General features: G+C 39.8%; 1 protein-coding gene across 1 annotated transcript in view; it reads right to left on the reverse strand.

The window, feature by feature from the left end:
* ATXN7L1 (ataxin 7 like 1) overlaps positions 1–18,310 on the reverse strand; it is a 955,929-nt gene that overhangs the window by 627,664 nt on the left and 309,955 nt on the right. The window lies entirely within an intron of this gene.

Raw genomic sequence — 18,310 nt, forward strand, 5'->3', positions numbered from 1 at the left:
GGTCTTTGTAGAGAAAGCCTGAATAAGCAGGTCGTCCAGATAAGGAAAGATTTATATTCCCCTCACTCTGCAAAAAGCAATCACAGGAGCGAGGCATTTGTGAAGATCACTGAGCAGAAGAGAGGCTAAAGGGCAAAGCAGAGAACTGAAAATGCAAGGAAGAGACAGAGAAATGCAAAACTTTCTTGAAATGGCAATAAATAGAAATATGGAGATAGGCATCCTTGAGATCCATAGAGACCAGGAAAGCCTGAGGTAGAAGAAGAGGAGGAAACAGGGTTTGAAGGGACAGTGTTTGAAAAGAAGGAAGCTTTAAAAAGGTGTTGAGCTGAGAAAGATTCAGAATAGGTCTACAGGTGCCTTCTTTCCTGGGAACCAGAAATATTCTGAAATAAAACCCCTTCCCCCTTTGAGGAACAGAATCTGAGGAGGTTGAGGAATGCCCAAAAAAGGAGGAAAGGATTTTCATACCTTGCAATACCCTGACAAATGAAAGAACCCAAGAATCCTGAGTTATCCTTAACCAGTTGGGAAGAGACAGGGGAAAGAAGAAGAGATACAGGAACGTGACTTAGGAGGGTGGGGAGAAGACAGTCAGACAGAACCTTGTTTGTCTGGAAAAGAAGGCTTCTGAACTGTAGCTGTCTGAGCTAAAGCTTCTGAACTGTAGCTGTCTGAGCAGACTTAGCAGGAGGATCCTTTCTAGAACCCTTTTTACATGTGGCAGGAGAGTGAAACTGTCTACATACAAAGGCAGGCTTGATAGGATAAATTCTAATGAAATATGGAAATAAGGGAAACAAAATATGTTTTAATTCCTGCAAGAACTTACTTTTCTCTTGCAAGAGCTTGAAAATCTCAGCAGCAGAACCAAAGAGATTTTTGTTGTCAAGAGGAGCATCCATCAATTTAGCCTTAATATCATCAGGTAAAGGCTGGAGGTGAAGCCAAGAATAATGTAACACAGAACTAAAGGCAGCAGCTCTAGAAGAAGCATCAGATGCATCATTACATTTAATAGAATGACGGGCTACTGGAGAAGAAGAACCTAACAAACAGAGAGACAAAGCCTTTCCCTCTGAGTCAGAAAGATCAGAAACAACCTGAGAGGCTGTCTAAGAAGAACTAAAACATACATTGTCATATGGGTCTGGTAGTTAATAGCCAAAAGACCAGGGTAGCAGTGTACACCTTTTTGCCTAACTTTTCCATAGCTCTACTGTCTTTATCAGAAGGATGTAACTTAGTGGAAGACAACAGTTTAGAAGGTTTGTCTGAAGAAATAGGAACAACACAGTGGTCAGCAGAAGGACATTTGTAAAGAAACTTACAATCATCAGCTGGATCTGACGGTCAGGATCCTGAGAAGCTGATGAAAAAGTGTCCAACAAGGCAGCAAGGACATGAGGGAAATCAGATGGCTTAGGAGACTCCATCTGGAGGAGTTCATAGCATATTTTCTGGACATTAGAAACCTGGGTACAATCCCATTTAAAAAATTCCATCATCCGGGAAATAGTATCTCCAAGCTCCTCAGAAACATATTTCAATGGAGAAGGAATTTGAGAGGATTAAGCTAAACACTCTTAGTCAGAGTCCAATTCCTCATCAGAAGAGTTCTGCTCCCTAGGCTTCTTAAGAGGAGTAGAAGACTGGGGGGGGGGGGCAGGAAGAGAAACTGCCTGTGAGGGCTTTAAAGCCATGAGTGCATTAAACAATCCCTGTGTGAAATCCTGCCACTCATGCTAAGGATCCTTAGCAGCAGGGGACATATGTTTCATTTTCTGCTTCTTTTTCAAAGGGACATCTGCCGTAAAGATCTTAGGAGGTTTGGACCCTTGCCTGCAGTCAATCAACGTAGTAGGAATCTTCTCTCTGACAAGAATCTGCGGAACACCCCTCAGTCCCCTTGGATATTATTAGCTGAGGTTCCCCTCAACATCCATTACAGATGCCTGCAGAGCCTCCAAGGATGCACAAGTCACTGGATCCATGCCAGCATCTGAAGCAGTCATGCTGGAGGAATCTGATGGAATGACCGGACGATCCTCCAGGCTTTCACCAGCCTTGAGAGAGACATCTAGGGAAGGGCACTACAGCAGCCAAATCCAAAGTAACTTTTTTCTTCTTCTTGGCAGACAGCTGACCCTCAGGCCAGGATGATTCCACCTTGCACCCTGTACCAACAACTTAAAACTTTGGTTCTCAAGGTAGATGGATACAAAGGAGAGATGACTACAAAGAGTTCAGGAACAAATGCCTAACAACTTGGGCATCACATATGATGGTGAGAAGCCACCAAACCAAACAAGCACTGCTCATGACAGTCCTTATGGGGAATCTGTCTCCCACTCTGACATATTCCCTTTTTGGATGATATGTAATCTCACAACAAAAGTAAATAAAAGAAAGATGATAAGAAAAACCCCAATGGGGCACTTACCTGAAACGGCTTAGTGGGACGTCATGCTACCCTTGGCAAGGGATCTCATAAGGACCCTAGTGTAAGGAATACTGCAACAGTGATATGGAAGGACATCTACTGTTATGGTAAGATTTTATACAACTGTACTATATTTATATCTATTTCAAGTTTACAGTCTGTCTAATGGTGTCATAAGATTAAGTCCTCTTCCTTGACATACTGTGTAAGACCTTGTCATTGCAACTTCCATATACCCTTTAAACCCATCATTGGATCCAAGTTATCTGAGGGCCGCCAGTCCCCCTTTTCTGATGGTGAAGCAGTGAATTAAACCATTGCCCAGACACCTACCAAAAGAAAAACAAAGAAAAAAGCAGTAATTTGCTTAAGAAAAAGGAGAGGGTACATGCACTAGACTAGAGCTATGCACAGAACAGACACAAGGATAACACCAACACTGCAAATTATACCTCAAGTAAGGGAAAAATATAAATGGACTGGCATCAATTCAGCTGCAGACTATACACTAGATTAGCAAATGTGATGCAAACTTGTTCAACTGTATGAGGCTACAAAGTTTAGGGAACTTACATTAGTGTAGGTAAAGAGGAATTAAAAACAGTCTGGTTAAGGTGGAATTCTATTCTGACATTTCATCTTTTTATACTCAATCATACCTCTCAATCTGCAAACACTGAAAACAGGTACAAAGATCATTGAAAAGTAGGTACATCCAGCTAAAAATCAGGACATCTAGTATGCATAAATTTTGAATATCAAACAGTGCTTAAAACTCTTTCTGCTTCCAGTAGAAATGTGGGATACTGCTCAGAAACACATATTTAAAAACACAAAGTGACAAAAATGATGGAAAAAAACAAACATATTTAATAAACAGAGTGTGTAAAATCTATAGACTAAAACAGTAACATAAAACTCTGTCACAAAAGATCCTTTATTTTTGCTTCTGAAAAAGAAAGATGTAAGATGTGTCCTCCTTCCTTTAATCATTGGTGCTGCCAAGTACGTTGGTCAAGTAGCAAGGTTTTCTGTATACTGGACAGCTTAAAAAAAATAACGGGTGATGATGGAGATTTTATGAATTGCCCACTTTACACAATTTTCTGAATCTCCCTCATATATGATTGTGTGAAGGGGTAAATCAAGAGCGAAAATATGGACATACCTCCAAAAATAGGAATATCAAATGCGTGGGTAAACCAGACCTGAAAATATGGACATACCTCCAAAAATAGGAATTAAAAATGCGTGGCTAAACCAGACCTGAAAATATGGACATACCTCCAAAAATAGGAATATCAAATGCTTGGGTAAACCAGACCTGAAAATATGAACATTCTTCCAAAACAGCTACAGTTGAGAGGTCTGGTTACTCATTAAAAATCATTAAAAAATGATAGCATCTGACCTGCTGCAATTACACAAAGTCTGCTCTTACAGTAGGGTAGCACATGCATCCTACTCTGAGAGAAACAACCACAGAATCAGTAATATAGGATTAGTCATGCACAAATAAAACATGAAACCAGAGTCAGCAACTCATTTTCTTCAGTGCAAAATTAAAAAAAAAAATACTCTGCCTTAAAAAAGCCAGGAATCCATTCAGCAAGGGATCATCTAATATCACCTCTTATAATTTACAGTCAATCTGAGATTACCTCAAAGAACTGCATTTATTTCTGCTCCCCAGGTCCTCTCTTCCCCTCTCCTTCTTCCCTCCTATTTCACTGTGTTCTTAGCCTACCTCATACCTTTTACACCCAACCCTTTTCAATGCCTTATTTTTGCTTTTCTCACTTACAACAAACACTAGACTCGTACTACTATGTTAACTTAAATACTTGTAAAGGTTATACATTGCAACTCTTGCATGGGTGCTTTCTTATTATTTTTCAGCACTGTTCAAAATTTGAATCATGATTTTGTGATAATTGTGATTCAGAGTTTTATGTGTTGTCATATTACAGCTACATTAGATGTTTGCACTGTGCAGTTTCAGTACATTTTTTGCTACATCAATACAGCATAATCATCTAAAAATATATGCCATATTGCTTGAATGCTGCAAGCTAGTATTTTTTCTGTTAGTCTCAATTTAAATATTCTGTATACAGAAATATTTGCTTAAATGTTATAATCAGATACTTTCTGATTTCATCCCATGCAGTGGCTGAAATGGGGTCTAAATGTATCAGTCAATCTCACAGGAAAACAAATGGTAACAAATGTGCTCCTACTGTATGGTACAATGAATAATGTATACTACAGTTTCCAAGTTAGTTTGTAGTTTGCACAATAAAATTAGAAACTGTGACCTTTATTTATTTATTATTATTTTTTTTTTTGCTACTGGAGTTAACAGTCTTAACCATGAGCAGTATGGTGGCTTAGTCCTTAGCTCACTCGTCTGGGTTCATTCTTGGCCTCTGGTCACTGTATGTATGAACACTGCATGTTAATTCATACTTTATTTTCAGGTCTAGTTCTTTTGCCTCAGTTCTTCACTTCTCCTGCTGAAGTTGCTTTTGGAATGAAAGGATCTGAATTTACTTCTTAGGGATAGGAGTTTTTTTTCCCTCTTTTTGGAGAGTATGTTGATGTTGGGGTTCAACCAAATGGGTTTGCATCTGAACTTTGCACTGTATTTGTGATGAAAGGGGATAGACACTTCAGTGTAGGAGTGAGGTTTTCTGGACAAATATTTACGCTAAGTGGCCCTCATGGGTTGGGGAGCTTTTAAATTTCCTTAGCTAAGAAGCTGGTACCAGGAAGTTAGCCTTGGAGAAGTCTCTTAAGACAGTGAGATATAGGACATCTTGGCTAGAATTTTATTCACAATACAACAGTACAGTGGCAGGATTTGAACAAAGAGGGGGCATCTACAGATATGGTGCATCATGGCATCATATACCTAAAAAAAGATCTAGTAGATTTCAGCCCCTGGTAGAGACAGCACTAATTTTTAAAGAAGGATGAGCATGATGTTATCCAGGAACTGTTATGCATATTTGGTACTCATGATATATGCTAGCCAGTTTATGCATAGAAAGTTGAAATCACCCGAAATGTCTGCGTTAGGTTCAGCAGTTAGGAATACCAATTTGCTAACACAGGATTCAAGGGCTGCAGGCATCACAGAGGAGGAAGTTCTATAATTGACCTTGGCGTTAACTTTACACTTGACAGTAGTTACCATGGTACAGATATTCTATAGGTTATATTGCTTAATGGGATGCGAAGTAATGAGATTTCAAATAAAACCAGACAGTAGAAACACAGCCATTCTCGGCAGAGGATCTAAATGAATGGCAGGCATTGAAACCAGGCAGAGGACTGCTGTCACTTCACTGGAACCGCATTTCAGTAATTATTCGGGCAAATATGTTTTCAAGGGTTAGGAATGCTCCAAAGGTAGGTAACTTTTTGTTAAGCATTCTACTGTTGAGCACTGCCATGTTAATATAGACCTGGTTGGAACAGATAGGTTGGTTGGTACAGGAGACTGACTTTGCTAAAAAAAAGACTATGGGGGCAGAAAATGTCCTTGCCAATATAATGAAGCTCCAAATAGAGAGATGGAAGCCAAATAAATAAATAGTCTGCTAAAAGTCCATTCAAGAGTAAAATAAAGAACATTGTTACATCTCTGTTTTAAATTTGCCACAGCTAAACACAAAACACTGTTACTGGTTAGTACACAGTACAAGGACACAAAAGGAAAACTAAAGTCGACACACAAACATAAAAATTTTCAATGGTCCGCAGTAGATGGACAGAACAGGAACACAGGCAATACAAGGCAAATGAGTCTTGCGACTGTTTACCCATTGCCTGTGCCCACCTTCAAAATGATCCTCCTCTCTCGAGGAGAGCCAGTATAGTGAAATTAGTGGTGAATGTGTGAATATTGTCATTTGATGGATGACAATGTATCACACTGCAACCATTTAAAATGTTGGGACCTGCTAGAGTCCCAAAACGCAGAGACTGAATGGCCAAAAAAATGACTTGTAGATACAAAGTCCAAGATGCCATTTCTTGGACCAGTCGCTTTTTTTCCTAGGTATGGTGATCTCGGAGTTGGTATATATAAGTTAGGGGGGTATGGAGGGTACAAAAACAAAGATTTAAGGAGAGGAGTGATTTTTGAGATTTGCTCTTCTTTGGATTTTCAGTCTTTTTTTTAAAGATTTTTGGCACTCTGCATTACAAGTGCCAACATTTCAATAGGGAGCCATATCACACTGCTTGATTTGCAGTAAAAGTCTATTCCATTGGTGTGGAAGATGCTGTATAATAAACCACTCTCACCACTTTGTTTTATTCATCTGCTGGTGAAGATTTAGATCCCCTGTTATGGTACTTGTGGGACTATTTATGAATGCACAAAATATCCAGGACAACTGGGTTTCTAATGGCTTGGAAGTCGAGGCACAGAACTCTCCTCAGGAGGCCTAAATAATGCTGAATGTAATATTCCCTTGGCAATCAGCTGCTCAAAGTAGGACTTTCTGACTACTGTCATCACGTGATGATTAAAAGAGAGGGAATTATCAGTCTAAGGTCCAAAGCTTCCCACAACATTCTCATGTCATATACTAGGAGAAGATGTTGTTTACCAAATGTGACAAAACTACTCTTTTTTGCCATTTAAACCCATTTTTAGTACACCAGATATTTTGAAGTGCACATTATTTTTGGAGGACTTGGGTGTCAGAAGATGAATTGATAGTGGCTCCCAGCTTACAGTCACCCGGAAACGTGATCAGACAGAGATCTTGGTTCTAGGTCTGGAAACTCAAACTAAATACAAAAAAAGGATTCCAGCACGAATCCTACAGGAAAGTACTGATTACTTTCATACTCTTTGATGAGACAGATGCTACATGCACCATGTGGGTTCTGTTCTTTAGCCAATTTGTTATCAATCTTACCAAATAAGGATCTATTTGTAATATATTTAGCTTACTGTCAAAAGAGTTATTCTTTCAAAGAATATAACCAGATTTCATTAGATATGATCGGCCCTTGACAAAGACAAACTCTGGTTCTAGTCTGATGAGATTTTTAATATCACAATTCTTCAGGTCATTTATAATATGTTCCATGGAGTTGCAAATAAGATTCATCAAGCAGACAGGCCTGTAATTCCTGAGGTCAGTGGTGGGGCCACCCTTGTGGAATGGCGTCACTACAGGTGTGCCAAATCTGAAGGATGAAGCTAACAGGTGAGCTCAGGTTAAACAATGAAAGGAATAGTTCTGCCAGGGCTAGTTTAGTACCGTTTATTAAACAGTCAGGTATATTATCAGGTCCCATGTAGGAAGTACTTTAAGTCCTGGACAGCACCTTTGGTACATGATCTTCAGTGATGATAGGAGGTCTAAAAGCTTTAGGGATAAGTGGGCTTTGGACAGGGATTTTCTGAATGTGTTTGCTAGAATGCTGGCAATACCTACCAGGTCTGAGTAGATGGTGCCAATCTGAATAAGCTCAGAGCAATGTTTGGTGCTATTTCTTACGTTTCCTAATGTAATTGAAGAAGGATCAGTAGTTGTTCTTAGCTTCAGATGCTAACCTAAGTTCATGGGCTGCCTTGGTAGTCTCAACAGTATTTTTCAAGGTTTTAGACAGTTTTCTAATGCGATCCTTAATTTGAGGGCCTTTTAATCTACTGTATATTCTAAATTGAGTTTTTTCCCTTTTGTTTTAAAGTTTATGTTGGTGGACTGCCAGGGTGGTTTGCTTTTAAACTCATTATAATTAGATTTGGTAGGTAATGCCTGCTCTACACATTTACCTACATAGGCATATTACTCATTTCTGAAGCTACCTGTCATGGTAAAGTCTGGGATTATGCTGGCATAAGTGATTTTTGAAATTTTGCCATAAAATTTGATGAGATTTGGATGTCTGAAATCCTTAAATTATGAGATATTGGTATCTTCCAGTTTAGATGTTTTAAAGGAAAGACCACTAATTTGATCCTACTTAACCAGGGAAGGAGTTACCAGGGGAATAGTACAAAAAGAAGCTACATTCTTAAAGGACCACATCATGAATATTATGCTTATGCATCTAGTGAACTTCTTGACAATCTGGTCCAGGGAGCACTTAATTATGAAATACAAGAACTTTTGAATATATCGTACATTTGTGGTATAAGTGCTCCAGTTTACCGAAGGGTAAAGGTTTCCCACAACAATGGACTTCTTGCTTATAGAGAGTTCATTGAGTACATATAGGAACCCTGTATGATTGTTAGGGGCCATAAGAGGGTGTGCTATAACAGGCTACAAATTAATAATACTGTTTAATATAATTTGGAACTTGAGTTCCATTTGTGGGTCTCTGGCAATCTGCCAAAAGGGCGACATGGTCCCTAACAAATATGGAGACACTACTACAGTTACCATTGGGTCTGAAATCATGGTAAGTGCAAAATCCAAATATGTAGAGTATGCTTTCTGAACATTTAAACCAAGTTTCAGTAATTATGCAGATACAGATGTGCTCCAAATACAGGAGAACCTCAAGTTCAGGTATTTTGTTGTAGAGACTTCTGGCATTGAGCAGAGTCACCATGATGTGATTCTGTTTTAGTTTTGATATGTTAGTTATTTTGGAATGTCCATCACCTGGATTATACCTAAAAAGGCATTATGCAGCAGTGAAGGCTTTAGCCAGTATGTAGAAACCTTGGAACAAGGGAGCAGACCATCACTGACAAAGTAGGACTGTCGTGCATCCTGTCCCATGTTGAGACATACTGGATCACCCTGGAACACCACCGACTATTGAGCCAAGTGTTGAAGCCAATTATCTTTTCTTTGTACCTATGCATCACACTTGGAGAAGGAAGGACTTTAGTCAGGACCACAGTCTTGCCTGCAATTGTGACATGAATGGAGAGTTCAGACATGTCTCTCTTCATATCTTTCAGGGTTATGCATACCAAGTCATTTACCACCATGTAGACCACCACTATGTCATAGTCATATCTGCCAGGTGAAAGGGCCTTAATGGTCCTTGAGGTATCACAGATCCTGGAATTGGAAGACAATTCACTGTCTCTGTCCAGCTTGGCGAAAGGACAGCTAGTTTGTCTGACTATAGAGCCACCAATCACTAAAACATTTTTATTTGTGGAGTGGTCTGAAGTATTGGATTTGAGATGATTTAAATATTGATGCCTCTTTGTTGTAAGTGTGTCAGAAGGTGTTGTGTCATTAGATTTTCACTGTGACTTGGTCTTTGTGGGTTTAGGAGGCTTAGGCAGGATTTTTTCACACCTCAGCAAAAGACATTTTAGTTTAGGTTGGTGTAGTGTGCTGTGGAAGCATGCATTGCTCACAGTAATATATATATATATTTTTTGTGAGTGTGTGACTCCATGTGTTTAAATACTTGCATCTCTCACAAACAGAATGTCTTGTACTAAGTACAAGTTAATTGCCTGTGAGCATCATGGAGTTGCTACACTGCCTAAGGATACCACATGCTACAAGTCTGGCAGCAGGAAAAGGCAAACTACGGTTGCCACCCATCCCATTGCCAGTGGGACACTCAAGGGTTGAGCCTTCTCATCCTGTTTCCTGCATTCACAGACAGTGGGACTTTAAGTCCCATTTTCTCCTTTTCGCTTCCGGTTTTTCCATGGCAATGCAGCTAAGTCACCAACCCGGACCTGCAGTTAGAGGGATTCCCTGCTAAGTACGGGTGGTGTAATTCAAGCAGTAATTGGCTGCAGGGATTGGAGAGGGCGAGGATTCACCTCGAAGAGCCCAATAAAGGTCGCAGCTGTAGAGCAGTTTTGTCTTACTGCTCTACAGCTGCGAAGGAAATAAGGTCTGAAATTTCTAATCTCAGCCAGCAAAGTCAGCCAGCCAGCCAGCAAAGAAGCCAGCCAGCCAGTCAGCCAGCAAAGAAGCCAGCCAGTCAGCCAGCAAAGAAGCCAGCCACCCAGCCAGCAAAGAAGCCAGCCAGCCAGCCAGCCTCTGCAAGGGGGCCTGCTAGCCAGCCTAGCCACTTGAGCAGACAGGGCCAGTCATCCAACTTGCCATTCCAGCAGGAAGAAAGCAAGCTAGCCAGGCAAAAATAGTGATAGTGGTAAGTACATAACACAGTATTTTGTGGCTTTAGTTATTTAAAATGGGAATATTATGCTTTATTTAAGTTTTTACTGTTTAGAGGTAGATAGGGATGCAGTATTTAAATCTGTGCAGAGGTTATTTTGAGATTTTTGAGTAGTAGTTTTTAAAGGTATAAAACCTGTATGTATATGTAATTGTTATTGTTTTTGGGGGTATGATTTGGAAGCATTACTTTTAAAAGGCTGAACTGTGTGTATAGAAGTTTTGTTCATTTCTAGTGGGGGGCAGTGAAATATAAATTTAGTGTGATGTATTTCTATTGTCGTAGCTTTTTCTGGGTATTTTCTGTTTGCAGATAGAAAATGTTCGAGCACAGTTTGCACTTTTTTGTGTGGAAATGTGTGCAGTTTAATGCTGTTTTCAGGAAGTTAGGATATACTGTTTGGGTATTTTCTTCCTGTTAGTTCTTGCAAGTCAATGTGTATGTGGTACAATTCTACCTTTTGAGAGGGAATGTTAACAGTTAATGTAGTGCATTTATTATTCTAGTAGGTACATGTTGCCAACTTGCCGAAGCTGTTTCAAGATTGTTTTCATTTATACTTGTAAATGTGTGCATTTATTTTTTATGCATTTTTAATAAGGTTAAAATGTCCTGCCTTGTAATGTGAATATGGGTGTGCTGCTTTTACTTGGGCCTGTTTATTGCATCGCTGTGCTGGGTAAATTACTCTTAATTGCTATGTTTTGAGGTAAAAGGAGACAAGGGAGTCTGCTGTACATTGTAGTTTATTTTACTTCTCTTGCAAGAAGTATTTTTAAAAGGTAAAATGTTTACGGACTTTTTTCCTGTTTATTTCTTTTTTTTTGTGATACCTTCCACGGTGGTGCAGCGGTAGTGTTGTTGCCTCACAGCAAGAGGTTCTCCTGTTCGATTCTCGGCTGGAGTGCGGGGAGTGCCTTCTGTGTGGAGTGTGCATGTCCTCCCCACGGTTGGGTGGGCATTCGAAAGACATGCATAAATGGACATGCCTTCGTTGAAGGTTGAACGTCAAGCTGGCACCTCAGCGTTCGTCAAAATCTACGGCCAATCACTAGCGGACCGGAGTTCCGCTGTGGCGACCCCTAACCGGGAAAAGCCGAAAGACAACAACATTTCCTTTTTTTTTGTGGATGCATGCTCAGAAGTTAATGCAGTGTATTTGAGACTGTGTTAAACAATGTCGTTGTTACAGGGTAGTTTGCTTTTATAAGTAGCAAAGTTTGTATTTTGTGTTTTAGTGATGTCTTCAATAAACTTACAATGTACTGTTTTCATTATAATCCGATTACGACCAGTGCTGCTGTTGGACATGTTCATTAATACATCATTGCACTGTGTAAATTAGTGCCATACATTTCTTTTAACTGCTGTGGTCAAAAGCTAAATCAGGTCTATGGTATCCACTGTGCATTCTCATTCATTTTAGTGTTTTTTTGGTTCAGTGAATGTGGTTAACTTTTTTTCTTGAGGGGTGGGGTGAGGTGGGGGGCATGTTCGGTGGTAAAAATAATGCATTTCATTTTCTACAAGCTGTGTTAATGTCAGTTTTCAATGACCAAAATGCCCTCTACATTACCTCATTTACTATTTGACCTTTTTCAAACTGTTTGTAATAACTCTTTTCTGCTCCATTCCTCAGTTCTTTCGCATGCCAATGTCTTTCGAGCCAGTTCTTTTGAGTGCCAATGTTTTTCAAGTCAGTTTTTTCAAGTGCCACTGTTTTTCAAGTCAGTTTTTTATTTTGAGTGCCACTGTTATTCAAGCCATTTTTTTCACATGCCAATGTTTTTCAAGCCAGTTCTTTCAAGTGCCAATGTTTTTCAAGATAGTTCTTTTGCATGCCAGTGTTTTTCAAGCCAGTTCTTTCAAGTGCCAAAGTTTTTCAAGCCAGTTCTTTCGCATGCCAATGTTTTTCACGCCAGTTATTTCGCATGCTAATGTTTTTCAAGCCAGTTATTTCGCATGCCAATGTTTTTTAAGCCAGTTCTTTCACATGCCAATGTTTTTAAGCCAGTTCTTTCACATGCCAATGTTTTTTGAGCCAGTTCTTTTGCGTGTCAATGTTTTTCGAGCCAGTTCTTTTGCGTGTCAATGTTTTTTGAGCCAGTTCTTTTGCGTGCCAATGATTTTCGAGCCAGTTCTTTCATGTGCCAATGTTTTTTGAGCCAGTTCATTTGTGCTGTGCAGCAGTATGTTACTGCACCCTACTAACACAGTTTTGGTAAATATGTTGCATATCAGGTAAGTACAGATTCAAGCATGAAGAGAGCAGCAGCTTCATCACAGTCAACCAGCAGCAAGAGAATGTGCAAGTGGGCAGGATGTTTGGAAAACAGAATTCGACTGGATGGAGAGATGCAGTGATGTCAAAGCGTTCTGCAGGTACTGCAAGAGAGAATTTCTATTGACCCACGGTGGAAGAAATGTCGTTGCATGACATGAGGCAACTGAACAACATAAGACTGCTATTCTTCAAGCTAAATCCAGTCATCTGATGACAAAGTGGGCAAGGAACACAAACCTTGAGGGACCAGAACTTAGGATCATTGCAGCAGAAGCCTCTGAGGTGTTCCATGCTGTTAAGCACAATAATTCCTATAACAGCTTGGACTGTGCAGTAAAGTTGGCCAGCCAGTTGTACAGTGACTCAGGCACTGCAAAGAAACTATCTTGTGGAAGAACCAATGCTGAAGCCACAGTCAAAAATGTTTTGGGACCGCACTCATTGGAATGCCTCCTGCATGACCTTCAAAAACCAGGCACTTCATTTGCAATTTCATCAGATGCTTCCAAAAAGGGGAACATAAAATTATTTCTACTTGTTGTGAGGTATTTTTCTAAAGAAGAAGGGGTGGTGAATGGACTTTTGGACTTCTATGAAGACCCTGATGAATCTGCACAGGCTATTTCACAGCAAATTTCCAACATTATGGAAAGGCACTCCTTGCCCTGGAACAGTATTTCAGCTTATTGCACTGATAATGCCAGTGTGAACTATGGGAAGATATCTGGTGTGTACACCAGATTAAAAGAAAAGTGCCCATCACTCCAGAAGACTAACTGTGTTGCCCACATCATTCATAATGCAGCCAAAAAAGCTGCAGCACAACTACCGTACGACGTGGAAGTATTTGTAATTAAACTTTTCAGCCACTTCTCAGGTTCTGCCACAAGGAACAGACACTTGAAAGACTTCTTTGAGTTTTGTGGCATGGAATTTGAGAGTCTGTTAGGTGGCTGTCACTACTCCCAGCCATTGAAAGAGTAGTGAAAAATCTCCCAGTGCTCCAGTCCTATTTCCTCTCCCAGGGAGAAGAGGAGACCCCCCAGCAGATATGGCAGTACTTTTCAGCTAATGACATGGTGAGAATGAATTGCCTACGCTGCCGCAGTACTACTTTCACTTTCTCTGTGCTGTTCTTGTGGATTTCAATGAACATACAAGTACATTAGAAAAATCAGCACTTACTGCCATGGAAACGTTTTGTGTAATGGTGTCTCTGAAGCAAAAACTGCAGACAAGAGCTGAAGGTGCTTTTTATGGAGGGAAACTTAGGACACTTATGAGCACATTAGATAGCACTTCTGCTAACAAACTGAAAAGAGACTTCATTGTGTTCTTGGAGACAGCAGTGAAATACCTGGAACAGTGGTTTGATTATACTGGAAGCAACTACTTGTTTACACTATCTAAATTATCTCTAAATGAGCCCTTTGCTTTCAGTGACTTAATGTGACCACTGCCCTGAGTCTGCAGGATATAGATAAAGATTATCTTTTTAGGGACTACTTGGAAATTAGGCCCTTTCTCGAACAGTTATGTAACACAAGCTTGACCCCAGGAGAGAAGTGGCTGAAGCTTTTCAAAGAAGGGCCTGAACTGACTATACTATATCCGGTAATTGGTAGGGTTTTATCTATACCGACCTCAAACGCATTGCAGAAAGAGTTTTTTCTTTGGTGAGAGGTAAATGGACAGATGTGCGAAACCGATGTAGTGTGGACTTGTTAAAAGCCGAACTAATGATGACTGTCAATTACCGGATGAAATGTTGTGACGTTTACTCAAATATTGTATAAAATTGGGCCCATCTTCAAGCCATAAAATCAAATTCAAAATAAACTTTAAAAAAAAAAAAGTGATTTAGTGTACTAGTGTGCAGCATAAAGTACTAGGGTGCAGTTTGTAATTTTGTGTTTTTCTTTGTTTAGCGTTAATTTGCTAGTGTGCAGTATGTAGTACTAGGGTACAGTATGTAGTTTTGTATTTTTTCTTTGCTTTAGCTTTAATTGACAATAAAAAGTCTTAATTTTATACTTGGCTTGTATGTGGTATGTAGATTTTTTGTTTTTTTTCTGAATAGTCATGGTTGGTTTATGATTTTTTTAACTTTTTAAATAAACAAGTGTCTTTTTAATGAGTAGTGTGTTTTTTATTCCTTTAAAGTTTATTTACTGTTACAACTGAGTAACGTGTGTTTTTGCAGTAATAGTTCACTTGATCTAAATGGTTTGAGTTTTCAGTATGCTGTAATGTCACAATGTTGTATCCATAACTGTAATACTGCATCTCCTTTAACACCTCTGGTGATGTCGTGGTGGGATGTGGCCAGTGTCCTATTGGCCACACCCCCATGCCCCACTTTGGCCTTGTTAAAAGGTGGCAACCCTAAGACAAACAGGCAGACCTTCCATTTTAGTCTAAGGTTTGGAAAATTTGTTAGAATTCCACAGAGTACCATGTTCAATTAAATGAGGTAGCTATCAGGTTATACTATGGAGAATATCAGTTGTTGTAAGGAACTATCTAAATATATACTTTGCAGAGTAACTACCAGCTGCTAAGGGCAACGTGCAGCAATTAACAGCTGCTAAGGAGAATGTGGAGCAACCACAGGCTAATCTGGGTAAAGCAGAGCAGTTACGAGCTGTTAAATACTTCTCTAAGGAAGAATGTGTCACATCGGCAAAGTTTGTTTTGAGGAGCATAAAATATTCAAACACTGTTCACTGCAACTACTTTCATTAACAGCGCAGTTTGCCTCTTTCTCCACTGTTGTGTGACCTTAGAGTTAGTATATACAAGTCTGAGGGTGTCTTCACTCCTTGGGGGTGCAAGGGGGCTTGCCCCCTGCAAAACAGTTTTTGTTTTATGTTCACTGAAGGTAGTTTCAGTGAAAAGTTTGAGTTATTTACCTTAGGACAGTGAACATGAATTCATCTGAGGACCTGTTGTGCTCAGTGTGGCTCTTCGCACAACTGTGGAATGCTGTTCTTACTACAGATATTACTATGCATACTAATCACTATGGATAAAGAGAGGCTGAGTGGTACAGAGACAGATATGGTTCAAGATACCTGTGTCTATATAATGCACATTGGGACACCTCTGTGCGATGAGCAGCACCACATAAAAGTGCAGGCAATTTATAACAACACAGGATGGTAAAAAAAAAATTGACTTAGAGGTAACAGGGAGTATACAGGCAGTCCCCGGTTTATGGACATCTGACATGCGGACAACCCACAGATACGAATGGGCTGCCACAATTTCGGAAATAACATAAAAGTTAAAATAGTTAAAGTTGCTCAAATCTGTGTGTGTGTGAGAAAGAGAGAGAGATCGGGAGAGTGAGAACGATCGTGTGTGTGTGTGAATGTAGGTATGAATGAGGAAGTGACTGTGTGTGGGTGCGAGATTGGGAGAAAGTGAGAGTGATGTGTGAGGTAATGCAGGTATGAATGAGGAAGTGACTGTGTGTATGAGAAATAGGAAGAGTGAGAGCGATGTGTGAGTGAATGCAGGTATGAATGAGGAAGTGACTGTGTGTATGAGAAATAGGAAGAGTGAGAGCGATGTGTGAGTGAATGCAGGTATGAATGAGGAAGTGACTGTGTGTATGAGAAATAGGAAGAGGAAGAGTGAGAGCGATGTGTGAGTGAATGCAGGTATGAATGAGGAAGTGACTGTGTGTATGAGAAATAGGAAGAGTGAGAGCGATGTGTGAGTGAATCCAAGTATGAATGAAGAAGAGACTGTGTGTATGAGAGTGAAGAGTGAGAGCAAGGGAGCGGGCCTCTGGCAGCAGTAAAGAGGTGGGTGGTTGCATAAGGGGAGGGGGTTAGTTACGGAATAGGTAAACTGTGTGTGTGTGTGTGTGTGTGTGTGTGTGTGTGTGTGTGTGTGTGTGTGTGTGATACACCTAAACTTCTTACAGCAAGAAATCTGGACAAAGGCCCAAAAATAGGGACACTTTTTAAATATTGCTGTTACAAACTTAGAAAGTTGATAGAATAACAGATTTTGCATTAACATGAATTTTCTGAAGGATATGAAGTCTGGAACCCAAATGTCTGTCATTATTTTTTAACTGGAATATGTAATGATTTACTACTAATTTGCCAGAAAACTAAAAGTATATGAAAAACAGACCAACAATAGGATGAAATTGTATACTAGACTGAAGCAAACATTTGACTAAGTGACATTTAATAACCATTTGTACATGTTTCGACTTGCATACAAATTTGACTTAATGACGAACTAAAAAATGGATCTCGTCCTCAACTCAGGGACTGCCTGTACTTAACTGAGCAGCACCTTATTAAACCTCATCAGACTGAACACAAAAATGTCACCAACAGAACTGAAACAAACGTCAAACAATTTTAAAGCAACAAAAATTATACACAATGGGCAATTGGGCAATTTACTAAATGACCCAATAAAATGAAGTTTACCCTTTCACTATTTAGGTAAATGTGAAACACTCAAAACAGCGGTTGTTATGGAGTTCAAGGAGTCTATGATGATGATGACTGGGGTTCAAGTATGTGGGCCGTTTCAGGGGGGGGGGGGTACACATCAGGACAGATCATCTTACTGGTATGGATGGATGACGGATTAGCAGCCACCAGTGGAATGAATCTCCTAGCAGACACTTGGGGAATGAAGCAAAGGGGCTTGCATGGATACAGAAAGCAGGCTTCTTACATGGATTACAGGCTTATATGGTAGTGCAAGTCCACCTATGGGTGTGGCACTGCTCAACATCTGCTTCCAGCCTTGGGCAAGGGAGGGGGAAGAACAGGACAGATGTAAGTAAACTCCTAGCCCAACACTGTGATGAGGGCCAGGAGCTCACATGACAGAGAGATCTCACCTGGATGGGAAATGATAAGACTATTGGTTATGCCAGGGTATCTCTATTAACAGAGGTAAACAGAAAATAACTTAAAATGCATAAATAATGGTACGTTCCTTAAATTTGACTGAACTCTGAAGAATAATCAGTGGGGAAATATAGTTCTCCAAAAATGGGCTGTTAATATAAAAGAAGTGAAGAAAACAAAGCATTCTCCAGCATTATAGCTAAAATGTTTACAAGCATAAACTTTATACTGGCCTCAGTATTTACCACCACTTAGCCACTTCCAGAACCATCATGACCACTACATGAATTTGAAAAGTCAACAGCAGTCAAAGTGTTGCTAACACCAGTACACCTATTTTAGGAAGCCAAATGCATATGTGGTTGATACAGAACCCTCATAGCTAAAATAACCATATTTATTGTCTCATGCCAAAGTACTCAGTCTGGGGCTGAAATTCAGCAGCATATTAGTTTAAAAGTGGGAGATCAATTGACGACAAAAAAAAAAAATCAGTGCTATCAACCAAGTTACTAGAAGTTTTCTAACAGTCTGCTCAGGAACTGTGGTGTTTCT

The sequence above is a fragment of the Protopterus annectens genome, chromosome 11.part0, assembly GCF_019279795.1.
Source record: "Protopterus annectens isolate FY-2018-M chromosome 11.part0, PAN1.0, whole genome shotgun sequence".
In the NCBI taxonomy this organism is placed as follows: Eukaryota; Metazoa; Chordata; order Ceratodontiformes; family Protopteridae; genus Protopterus; species Protopterus annectens.